Raw genomic sequence first — 13,149 nt, forward strand, 5'->3', positions numbered from 1 at the left:
GTTACAGAAAGTGAACAATGACTTCAAGCGAAAAACAACATAGCAACATGAAATTTGTTAATGGTACAGAATATGCAGCTACAGCAAATGGAACAAATAAAAAAGGACGCGTAGCCTGGAACGCATATGACTAAGCTGGTGCGTGTGATCTGTGTTTCTGTGTGCGTGTGGTTTCCCAGCTAATCTTAGCTAAGCTCTTGCACTGTGTCCTTTTTAACTTCTTTTTTCTTTTTGTGTGAACAGATTGGCGATACGTTAGCTGGGGCGCGCGGTATTAATTATACAACGCGAGATAATCGACGAGTGTGTAGTCCGAATCGCCTTCGTGAAATCTAGAGCTAGAGAGATAGCAAGGAGCGGAAAGGCAGGGAGGGGGAGGTCAACCAGACGAGCGCCCGACTTGCTACGCTATATAGTGGCGGCAAGGGAAAGGGGAACAGAAAGAAGAAAAGAAGGAGAGAGGGAGCACCTCAGCGCTCACTCTCTCACTCTCTCCCACTTTCCCTCTTTCCATAATTTACATAAGGTAAAAGAGCCTGGACTGTTTTATACATGCCTGCTCGCCCGCCCTGTTTTAATCCCTTTTTCCCTATCCCTAGGCTTGCGGGCCCGTTCTATTAGAAATAAACAGGCAAGCCTGACAGCTAGGTTTATGCGAAACTACCCACTAGAAAGACATGACTGACAAGGAGCGATCAGTCATAGCGGCTTCGCTTGCGTTACTGTTTCCGTCTATAAGCACAATTTGCACGCCTCGAATGTGGGCTCAATCGAGATAATTGGCGCCATCACAGGAAAAAAAAAAAGAAAAAAAGAACGGAATGTAAGCGCTCTCATGAACCCTCAGGTCAGTCTGCTCACAAACCCAAAGTCACAGCTTCCTTGCCTTATCGGGACGCTAAAAACACTCAGCATTCATTGTGTGGCTGCGCCCTCAGCGCAGTCCGCCTTCTGGTTTTCGACAAACTCCGCACCCGTCATGTGCCGACAAGCGACCGCCAGGCATCATGAATCCTCCCGCCGTTTTGCAGTTAAACGAGCGCGTGTCCCTCGCAGAATGTATTCAACCCTAAGCTTCTCATGTTCCCGCCATCTGAAAAGCAACTCACCCCTCAACCGCGCTCGCCACCTGTTCGACCCCGCCGTCCGACAAAATGGTCCTTTATCACTGCAGCACTTCCCATACTCTATCTCTCTCTCTCTTTCTTGTTCTTGAGTGCGGCGAAGTATATAGAACATACATGCGACGAAAGCTTACACGACACTGTAATTATGCACCAAACCTTTTATTTGAGCCTTAAAATTCCTTTTCAGTTGTTTGTGCGGGTGTAAGAGAAAATCTCGCTGCCAGGAATGAGAAACGGCTGTTCCTTGGTGCAAGAAAAAGAAAAAAAAAGAAGAAGAAGAAGAACACTGTAGCTTGCGAGTTGTGACGCACAGCTCGACGACTGACTAGATCTTTATCATACGACCAGATCAACCTTCCGTGCTTTCATTGATAAGTCCCAAATTCCCAATGGAGTTCTTAAGCAAGAGATGGTCGTATAGGAACAGGCACCGAGAAATCGTAATTTTGAATATATTAATAACCAGGGCGGAGGGCCAATGCAAAATAGCTCTTACGAAATAAGAGCTCTACAAATGCGGACGCTGCAGTATACATGTATCACACGCGATATATTGCTCGCATTTGAGAAATCATGGTACGCCCACGTTCGGCATCAAATTCGGCGCACGTAAAAGAATCAGAAAGGATTATCAGCCATCTTGCTAAACTAAACTGTTCGTAGCATTCAAAACGCCTAAATTTTACTGCAATTATACCAATTTATTCGTTTACCTTTTTTTTTATTTTTCAAAGCCCCACTCCTGTAATAACCAGTCCTAGGCGTCGGCAGTACGAAGGAATAAGTACATAAATAAATTTAAAGAAAAGGGTATGGCAGACTTTAGCGATTCCTCTGGCTCTGAACTAATTCACTACGACAGTAGCAGGCACTCACATCGTACACCGCCATCTACTGAACTTATTTGCTACGGGCACGAGGTCGTCTTTGTCCGCTACGTAGTATTGCCTCTTGTTACCTCCTCCGAAACACAGGCACATTCGCCACCATTCTCAGAGTCAGCGTGGCGCCCAAAGCTCCGCACAAATCGCCACGCCCGAATGTCGTGCGACATACGTAGGTCGGTGGGTAGCGTGTCCTACATCCTCCATCATGCACATCACCGTGGAGGCATCAGCTGGATAACCAGTGACGGTGGCGGGTAAAACTTGCTCGCTTCATGTCTGGGGATGCTGTCGAGCAAGAGGAGGCGGCCTCACGGGGACAAAGCGACTACGACAGCGGTGGCATGACAACGACGGCGTAGCGGAAACGAAGCAGTCGACACGGCCAATCGAGTATTCAGCTCATAACTACTGCCGCAGTAAAGAAAGAGCAACGGTCCGTATAAGTGTGTATAAGTGTCCTCGAGTGTCCATGGCTTGTTCCCTGCCTCGACGTCAATCACGCGACGCCTAGGGTGCGCACAATTTAAGCGTCTGCATATGTTAGAGGCACATTTAAGAGAAAAAATTATTCGAACTGTATTGGTCAGGTATACCCTTCTAAAATATACCAAGAACGACACTCCTACTGCAAGAAGAGGCAAGCAGGAGAAGGCGCAAGGAAGAAAGACGGCACCTGGTGACTGCGCCTTGAAGTTCCCACCTTAGCTTGCCGTGACGTCAGAGGTTTTGACGGCGGCTGCTACGGCCTGGTTATTTGCTTATGGCTCGAAATGGACGATATTGTGTTTGAAAGGAGCCCAATATTAAACACGGTGGGCTTAGGGAACATTTACGGAGCCATGGAGGAAAGAAAAAGCACAGGAGGGAGCGCGCCTAGCGTCCGCAACCTCCTCCGAAGCCGCTCCCGCCTCGTTTCTCCTTTGCCGCCATGGCTGTTCGGCGCGTCGTTTGTTGGGACCTTGTTTAGATCTCGGCAGGTTTCAGTAGCGCCGGCCGTCGTTCGTGGTGAGCTAAGTGCGTCGCGGGCTGATTTCGGTCGCTTGCCCCCCCCCCCCCCCCCCAGACCCTGCACATTGTACTTACTGATCTGGCTGATTTGACGGGAATTTTCTGCCCTCGTTTTCAAGAGCGGTGCTGCTGTCACCTGAAAGGGTGCAAACAATACTTTACACACGCGCGCGGACTCGTACACGTACAACGAATCGCCGATGTTTTTTTTTTTTTCCCAGTGGTGAGAAATATGCTTTTTCCTATACGAATGCGCGCATAATGCTTATGTTTGTGACGGAAATATGCGAAACTTGGGCCAACTGTTTTCCGAATGGAAGCTTACCTATGGATCCGCCTCAGCCTCTGGTATTGTTGTGTTGCTTTTGCAATAAGCGAGAGATGTGCGACAGTGCGTATAGACACGATCCAACTTCCAAAGAACCTGCTGTGTGTTTCTTCAAAGTGAAAAGCTCTTCGAAAGCTCCGCAACTACTGTTGAAGTCGCGGTGACATATACAACACGCATGTATATCATTGTGGAGTGTCTTACCGATACACTTGCTAAGTAATAGCTCAAAATTTTAATTACTGTGGTTGCAAGAACAATACCAACACTTATTTCGATACCCAGAAAGGCGTTTGTGCGGATGTAGGACAATGACGGAACGGACTTTTTGTTTTTCGATTACTGTGACGTCTCGGGACTGCAGGCACTGTACGACCACGTTTATCAATGTACGTGTTTTACGCTGCACATTTTCAAAGTAGAAACGGATTTTAATTTCTTTTCCTTTTTCTTCTTTTTCTTTCTTTAGTTGGATCTTGTCTTCCGCTGCTCATTATATGCCGCAATTTGCGTGATCGGGATTGTCTGTTATCAGAGAAAGCACTGTGCAATTTTTTCTGGGATTCAAATTAAATCCGTCTTATACAATCAAGAAAGCATGCCGTCTAGTGCTCAATGAGCCAAACATTCTCATCCCTGCTCAAAGAGATTCTAACAAAATCGACCAGTCTTATCGACTACACGGGCCAATATTGTTAAGGTCTGCATATTCATCATCATCATCATCAGCCTGGTTACGCCCACTGCAGGGCAAAGGCCTCTCCCATACTTCTCCAACAACCCCGGTCATGTACTAATTGTGGCCATGCCGTCCCTGCAAACTTCTTAATCTCATCCGCCCACCTAACTTTCTGCCGCCCCCTGCTACGCTTCCCTTCCCTTGGGATCCAGTCCGTAACCCTTAATGACCATCGGTTATCTTCCCTCCTCATTACATGTCCTGCCCATGCCCATTTCTTTTTCTTGATTTCAACTAAGATGTCATTAACTCGCGTTTGTTCCCTCACCCAATCTGCTCTTTTCTTATCCCTTAACGTTACACCTATCATTCTTCTTTCCATAGCTCGTTGCGTCGTCCTCAATTTAAGTAGAACCCTTTTCGTAAGCCTCCAGGTTTCTGCCCCGTAGGTGAGTACTGGTAAGACACAGCTATTATATACTTTTCTCTTGAGGGATAACGGCAACCTGCTGTTCATGATTTGGGAATGCCTGCCAAACGCACTCCAGCCCATTCTTATTCTTCTGATTATTTCCGTCTCATGATCCGGATCCGCCGTCACTACCTGCCCTAAGTAGATGTATTCCCTTACGACTTCCAGTGCTTCGCTGCCTATTGTAAATTGCTGTTCTCTCCCGAGACTGTTAAGCATTACTTTAGTTTTCTGCATATTAATTTTTAGACCCACTCTTCTGCTTTGCCTCTCCAGGTCAGTGAGCATGCATTGCAATTGGTCCCCTGAGTTACTAAGCAAGGCAATATCATCAGCGAATCGCAAGTTGCTAAGGTATTCTCCATTAACTTTTATCCCCAATTCTTCCCAATCCAGGTCTCTGAATACCTCCTGTAAACACGCTGTGAATAGCATTGGAGATATCGTATCTCCCTGCCTGACGCCTTTCTTTATTGAGATTTTGTTGCTTGCTTTATGGAGGATTACGGTGGCTGTGGAGCCGCTATAGATATCTTCCAGTATTGTTACATATGGCTCATCTACACCCTGATTCCGTAATGCCTCCATGACTGCTATTATTAATTAGTCCGATTTAGGTGCACGTTAAAGAACCCCAGGTGGTCAAAATTTCCGGAGTCCTCCACTACGGCGTGCCTCATAATCAGAAAGTGGTTTTGGCACGTAAAACCCCAAATATTATTATTATTAATTAGTCCTTTATCGTGCTACCTACCTGTGAAACGTGAATGGCTTCGGTCGGAAACCTGTCACACTCTTGCACCTCGACACGCAACCCTTCATGGTATGTGCGTGGAAGGGTGCGTTTTGCCTGCTTGATGCGTCGCACGAGAATTCTTAGCCAAACAGTGCACAAGTCTACGGAAGACCAGCGGCGAACAGGCGCCGCACGCACCGCGGCCGCACTCACAAAAGAATGGAGCCCGCGTGAGCGAAGGCGACAATGTGCATGCGCCCCCGGAGGAAAAAGAAAGGAAAACCACCACTTGCGAGTTCTCATGGTAGAACTCCCGGCATGCTCATGTTTATATTTATTTATTTATTTATTTATTTATTTATTTATTTATTTATTTATTTATTTAACAGTCTCGGAAGAGAACAGCAGTTTACGATAGGTAGCGAGGCACTGGAAGTGGTAAGCGAATACATCTACTTAGGGCAGGTAGTGATCCGCGGATCCAGGTCATTAGACTGAAATAATCAGAAGAATAAGAAAGCGCTGGAGTGCATTTGGCAGGCATTCTCAGATCATGAAGAGCAGGTTGCCATTATCCCTCGAGAGAAAAGTGTATAACAGCTGTGTCTTACCAGTACTCACCTACGGGGCAGAAACCTGGAGACTTACGAAAAGGGTTCTGCTTAAATTGAGGACGACGCAACGAGCTATGGAAAGAGGAATGATGGGTGTACCGTTAAGGGGGGATAAGAAGAAAGCAGGTTGGATAAGGGAACAAAGGCGAGTTAATGACATCTTAGTTGAAATAAAGAAAAAGAAATGGGGGCATGGGTAGGACATGTAATGAGGAGGGAAGATAACCGATGGTCATTAAGGGCTACGGACTGGATTCCAAGGGAAGGGAAGCGTAGCAGAGGGCGGCAAAAGTTAGGTGGACGGATGAGACTAAGAAGTTTGCAGGGACAACATGGCCACAATTAGCACATGACCAGGGTAGTTGGAGAAGTATGGGAGAGGCCTTTGCCCTGCAGTGGGCGTAGCCAGGCTGATGATAATGATGATGGTGATGATGATGATGATGATGATGATGATGATGATATATTTATTTGTCATGGCTGGGCTTCTAGATTGGTCACGTGACGCTACCTCCTAAGTTGTTTTCCTTCCCCCATGTACGGAGCCAACGCGGCCCCATAGGGTATATATATATATGTACATACACAGAATGAGGTTCGTGACGTCACACTGACGTGCCGTTGCTGAAGTTTGGCGCGAGGAAAATGGATTCATTATGGCTGAAAAGCGCAAGGGAACAAACAGTACGGAGAATATGACAAGGCGCTATAACTTTCACCTTCCTTTTATTTCTTGTAATAATCAATCTAGTTTCGCGAAATTAAATATTTCAAACAACACCTTATCAGTCTAAATTGATTTCGTGTTTTTCTTTAGCGTCCCTTTAACACCCAGTAGGCGGCAACGAAAGAAAGTCAAATATGGTTTCGTGGTTCCTTTCTTTGTCCACGGCTATTGTCGTCGTGCTGGCGTTAGCTACGTTTCAGCGCTAGCACTGTCGTTCAGAATTGCAAGCTAAACCAAGTGAGGGAGAGAGAGAGTAGATTTTAGCGCGAGAAGGTGTACGCCAAAGTCTGGATACGGCAAATATTGGATGATCGCGTGAGGTTCACGTGCGGCGACGAAGCGATTCCGCAACTTTTTTTTTTTTTTTTAATGGCTTGCCCCAGCTTTATTCGCTGCAGTAAAATAATATCTTAGCACTTCCGTTGTTTTCCTTATTAATGCTTATATACACACAAATCTCATAATCATATACATACAAACTGATAGCAAATGATAGAGGAATTGTAGTGTTTTAGGTTATACGAATATATTTCGCGTCGTATCTAGGCTGACACAGCTTGAGAACGACATAATTTAAAGCTGAAGTAAAACATGCCAGACGTTCATATCAAACTTATTAAAGGCTCGTATGAAACATATCATACGGGCGTTTTTGCATTTCGCCCCCATCGAAATGCGTCTTTGGGACGCATGGAGAGGCAGAAGCACCACAAGCTCTGACCAAGTTGCCGGACGCACGAAGATACTTCGAGGGACTGGTGGTGGCGGTGGTGGTGGTGCTTTCGACGGTATGGTTATAGTATTTAGATGTGAGACCAGAAAGAGTCTACCATGGGCGAAAGAGGTCAGGGCGCACTGCAATGAGATGACAGCCTCAGTACACGACGACATAGTCTGCAACAGGATGCTCATGAGGGGTGGCACTAATGAGCTGCCAGCGCACCTTATGCGAGGCACATTGTCCGGGAAGTCATTCCAGGTTTTCGCGTCACAAATTGTACGGCACCCCCTCGTGAACGCCTTGTGCACTCGGATCGCCACTGTTATCGGTGTGAGCACGTGGGAACCGCTGTTGTGCGATTATAAAAGTACGAGGTCTGTGGTTCTCCGTTGGTGGCTGTGTGTGGCCGGCTGTGCGGCACTCACCGAGTGTGAGTAAAATTTGTTACTTCAGTCATGCGTTTTCTCTGTCCCACTTCAGGTTGCTGACGGGGTACGGCAAGCTAACTCTACGTACAAAATTCAAAAAAAAGGAAAAGGCGCTACAAATTTAGCGCCTTTTGGAAGTTTACGTAATGGAGTAGTAGTTGGCTGTGTACCTTGGTTTCTCATCTCTATGTATATCTGCGCAACGACAGAAGCTTTGGCTCGCGAGCGCTCTGGCGCAACATCATCTTACTGATTTTTTGTCTTTTTCTCCCGAGTTGGGGCAATTAAGACGTAAGGCGCGCGCGCGAGCATAACGAGCGCGGCGCGCCAGTGTTCGCGCCTTCCTCCCTTTCGCAGCCGGTTGCTCGATCGCGGCGTCGATCACAGCGGGTCTGCGCCTGGACCGAGGCGGCCCGCTGCGGAGAGACGAGGTCGCAAAAATTTCCTGCCGGTAAGTGGCTGGCGTACTGTGCGCGGTTCGCAGATGGCGGCGATGCAGCACGCGGTTATGAATAACTTATAAGCCGCGGCTCGACAGCAGCAGCAGCAAAGTGCCGTACTACACACGCGGGCCTGTGGCCACCACGGGTAGCAGCAGCAGCGCCATTTCCCGGCCGCTGTTATCTCGCGGCCGGTCCGTGACGTGCCTTCGCGATGACTGGAAGCCCTCGCGGCCACCGCCAGCGGCCGCGTCGTCCGCCGATACCGCGCATTCGAGCAAACGTCGTAAATAATCACAGCCTTCATAAAAAAAAAAAACTGGCCTACGCGAGCTTCTTGCGGATGAAAACAGCATCGGAGAGATCCGCGGCGCATGTGTATTCATGCGCGTCCACGTCGGCGGGGCTTATACGAGGGGGAGGGTGTGCCTTCTATATATCTTTCCGGCTTATTGCCTAACGCGCACCGACCGGATGACTCGCTCTAAACAAGTTAATTGAACCTGGACGCGAGGTATCTTTCTTCGATTGGCGCTCTCTTTGTTAATTGAATTGACATCCTCCATCGGGTGCGGGCGACTGCGAACGTTTGGTAACTACGCTTGGCTCATGGGCAAGCGAGGTTGCGCGGACGTACGAACGTATACTCCGATCAGAAAGATTATTGTTGCGAAGCCTAATTGTTCTTTAAGCCCTTTCCTGCCCTCCGCCTCCTCCCTCACTCTTGCCTCAGTTTGCCCCGCTTTCCACACATATCGCCGAAATAGTGGAAAAGAAACGAGATACCGAATAGCAGTGCAATTTTTCGCTATTGTTTACCGCCTAGATCCCGGTAGATAAGCAGACAATAATCCCGAAAGACGCAAAGGGCCGCTCAATTTTGGAAGTCCACTGGCGTATGTCGTAGTAGCCACCACTCGGTTTCCCCGCAGCCACACATGTCGGTCCGGAGCGCCGCGGGAGCAGCAATTTGCGGGCTCCATTCCGCGGGAGAGGGCGGAGTGGCCGGCACGCCGAGGCACGCGGCGTGCGTGCAGCAGCAGCAGAGACGACGTCGTCGGAGGACCCACGTGTCTTTCCTGGTTGGAGCGGCGTGGGACGTGCACATTTTAGTCATCGGTGGTCCTTATCTTCCGTTCTCTTCCCATTAGAATTAACGGCCGGTTTCTTTGGACACGCCGGGGGTTCCCATGGAGCAGACGCCGAAGACGTATATAGGCAAAGCAGACTCACTGCACTGAACGAAAACTGGAAAGCCATAAAATTTGAGCGCTGGATACAAGAACACATACGTGCACGCCCGTTCGAGGGATGATAACGCGGGAAATTAAAGAACTGGTCCAAGGAAGCATGAGAAAGAAAAGAAACTGATTGGGAAAATTTCATCACTTTTATCAATATCCGGAGTTCGCCGTCTGTCTGTTCGTTTCATCTGGTGTATATATATATATATATATATATATATATATATATATATATTCTTTCTCTCTGCTTGTATTTTCACCCGTCGTTCCTCAAGGCACTTCGGAAGCAGCATAGTGCTGGGCTGTCTCGAGTGAAACGCAGCGCTCGGCGCCTTTCGGAGCCTGTGCGCCGTTGACAGAGATCCAAGCGAACGCCGCCTGGATCAGCGGCACAGACGTCAAGTCCGACAAAGAGGTGACCGTAAAAGCTATCGCGTAAAGCGAGACAAAACGCACAAAACTCGAACCTAAACAGCAAGCGGCAGACGACCCGAATGCAAGAAGGCCCGCAGACACCAATCGTGATGCAGCATGCATCGAGGCTGAAAAGGACATCAAATAAGGACGGAATCGCAGAATGTGTTGTTCGAACCATGCTTAACTGGTGTAGGACCGTCTCGCCTATAGAGCGCACAAATGCTGCTCGTTCTAGGAGCCGTCTTCAAATTTACTTTCATGGTTATTATTGTGCCGTACTACTTACTCCACCTTGCACGGTGATCGTGCCTCGGTGAAATCACCCTTATCTGTAAACAGCTATATAGCGCAGCATGGCGCAGCTACAGCATCCCGTATGTTTGCATAGTGCACAGTCGATGTGAGACGATCAAGAAAGTCTGGATGAAGAGAGGGGCACCAGCAGCGAAATCTTTTATTGTAACCTTCTTCTTTCTTTCTTTTTGCTGTCGTCTTTTAAGTTCTTATACTGCTATCATTCTGCACATTAAGCGGTCAACTATATTAGCGGTCAACTATAGTCAACAAAGGAAAGCATAACCATAATGAAAGTAAACAGAGCGCAACGATTAGTTTGTTAATACCACTTTTTCACGTGGCGATCAAGAAATAATTAATAACCTATAGCCTGACAACACGTCGGCCACGTTCCTTCCTTTCTTTACTTTTTTTTTTGTTCATCAGTTATACCATTTGTCGGGGCCGTATTACCATGGGTACTAAGGAGAAATGGTAGATTATAGCTCGTAAAATGATATTTAGAAGCTCGCTAGCAGCAGTGGACCAAACGATTATAGCTTTCTTAGAGAAAGAGAGAGAGAAAACAAACACGGACCATAAACCAGGTTTCACCTGTTTTACTGACATGATGAGAACATGACAGTTGTACGTGCCACATGAATGCATGCAATGATCCTTTTGATGAAAGCGCTTCAATAGCTTTACTGCACACGACTGCTTTCTGTGACCGTATACGGGTGCTTGCAAGGTGTCTTGGAGTGGCAAAAGTTAAAGCACCAAACCGTTAGTAAAAAGAAAATAAAACCGCAAGCGTGCCGAGAAGTTAGAATTAAAGAAAAATCTAATTATTCGGTTTTAGGTGCCAGAGCCACTTTCTGATTATGAGGCACGCCGCAGAGGGGCACTAGGGAAATTTGGGCCACCTGTGGTTCTTTAACGGGCACGTAAGTGTAAGTACACGGTTGTTTCCGCCCCCATCAAAATGCGGCCGCCGTGGCCGGGACTCGATCCCGCGACCTCGCGCTCAGTAGCCCGACACCATAGCCACTAAGCAACCACGGCGGGTAAGAATTCAGAAAGAAACACACAATCCGGGTTGCCAACACTTCTCGAACAAAGAGCAGGGCGACGGATGACCACTTGTGTGTTGAGGGAGCATCAGAAACTAAGGCGAAAGATAAAACGCGCACGCAACAAAATCGACAGAAGCCGCCCCGGTCCGGTTTCGAGCCACCAGCAGGGCCGCTTATCAAAAATGGGAACAACAATTTGGGCGACACGAGTCGACACGGCCGCCGATGTGTCCGTTCGGTCAAGCCCGGCCGTGCGCGGTGCACAGAGGCAGCCATATGCTTCGGAGACACGGCATGGGACCGCGTTTCTTATCCACACTCCGAGGGAGCATGGGTCGCGCGCTGCAAGCCGAACGGTCCCGTTCTGGGCGTTTGGTTACATTGTTATAGTCCGCTTTTCTTTTTCTCTTTTTTTTTTTTCTCCCACGGGATCCCCCGCTGTGCTCGGCACCCAGGGCACGATTTGAGCTTGCACCGCCCCGGGGGTATCCCACCGCAGGAACCGTCCGAACTGCATATCGCAACCCGATGCAGTGCGTGCATCTTTAACACTGTGACTATAACGCATGAACTTGTTTGCACACTACACTGTAGCTGCAGTGTTGGCAGGAAGTCGGATTGTCTGCTGGGGCGCCCGCACTGCAATTAGCGAAAGTCTGGTGCAGTCACGCACGCCTCATTTCTGCGATGCCCGAGAGAGCGTTTGTCGACCGCTAAAGCTGTGGGAAAGACGCTTTCCAAGCGCGTTTCCTCGTAAGCGTAAATTTCATCTCAATTCGACTCAGAAAGACGGGGGAAGAACGTCACTGACGCTGCACTATACGTCACGGCAGTTATTCATCGCGGGCTAAAAAGTCTGTATTTTCCCTGCTTATTTACCGGCATATTACCGGAGGTCTAAAAATGTTACGGCGGAAACGACTAACTGCTTTCTGTTCCTGGTGCAAGACGCTACATATCTATGAGCGGCTGCGCGCTTTTTTCTGCGCTGTGGCATCATGCAGCAGGATATGGGACGCGAGCTTAGGTGCACGTTGCTTCAGTAGTTTCGACGTGAGATTGAGCTGACATGCGATACTTGGTTCGATGCGAACGATATATATATATTTTTTTTTTATTTATTACACTGGGGGGGGGGGGGCGAAGGGTTTTCGTGACTCACACAAATCACCGAGGCTTTTCCTGTAACCAGGCGTATCGCATATCACACGTGTCCGTGCGTTTGCGTGTGTGTGCGTGTGTGCGCGCGTTTTAGAAAGGCAGAAGAGATGTTTAATTTGAGTAAACGGTTAGCTGCCCCGCACGCAGACTTGCCTTGCGACAGCCTGTGTATCGGGCCACCTTGCACTTCAGTCTATCTATTAACACCTTACGCTACGTGATAAGTTCACGACAGTTTAGCACAATAATAATGATCGATGCCGCCAAGAGCATGGCAATGCACACACGGCGATGACGCGTTTAGTCCTGTCTTGCACCGCCAAGTACAATATAGCAGGAACTGTTTCTTCAAAGTACGTAAAATTGCTTCACATTGTGCACAGCGAGGAGACTACCGCTGCTTAACATGTAGTGCATAAAGTTGAAGTAGCACTGATTCTTCGCTGGACTTCGCAATCTGCCTTCAGAAGCTGAAACTTGCATGCAAATCACGAAACAGCGCAGTGTATTGCAAAAATAAATACAGCAGCACACTCCGTGCGTTGTGCATTATACTCTCCGCGCTCAGAGACCTTAAGCTTATTTCGCGAATCCCAGCGACCCAAGCTCACAGCAAGATAAAGTAACAATGTATTCTGTGCGCCAGTTGCGGGTTGAATACGCGGCACAATGCGCAGCGGTGCATATCCAGAATCACTGAGCTATTGTATCAGCACTGCCGCTGCTGTTTCACAATGTGCCTTCAGAAGCTGCTAGACATGCTACACACACTATTGCACCGACCCAGCAGTTATGGAGAACCGTCATA

General features: G+C 48.2%; 1 protein-coding gene across 1 annotated transcript in view; it reads right to left on the reverse strand.

Annotated features, from left to right (window-relative positions):
* Positions 1–13,149, reverse strand: part of LOC142557628 (sal-like protein 1) — a 165,650-nt gene that overhangs the window by 72,046 nt on the left and 80,455 nt on the right. The gene's annotated exons all lie outside the window — the stretch shown is intronic.

The sequence above is a fragment of the Dermacentor variabilis genome, chromosome 1 (genome assembly GCF_050947875.1).
Source record: "Dermacentor variabilis isolate Ectoservices chromosome 1, ASM5094787v1, whole genome shotgun sequence".
Lineage (NCBI taxonomy): Eukaryota > Metazoa > Arthropoda > Arachnida > Ixodida > Ixodidae > Dermacentor > Dermacentor variabilis.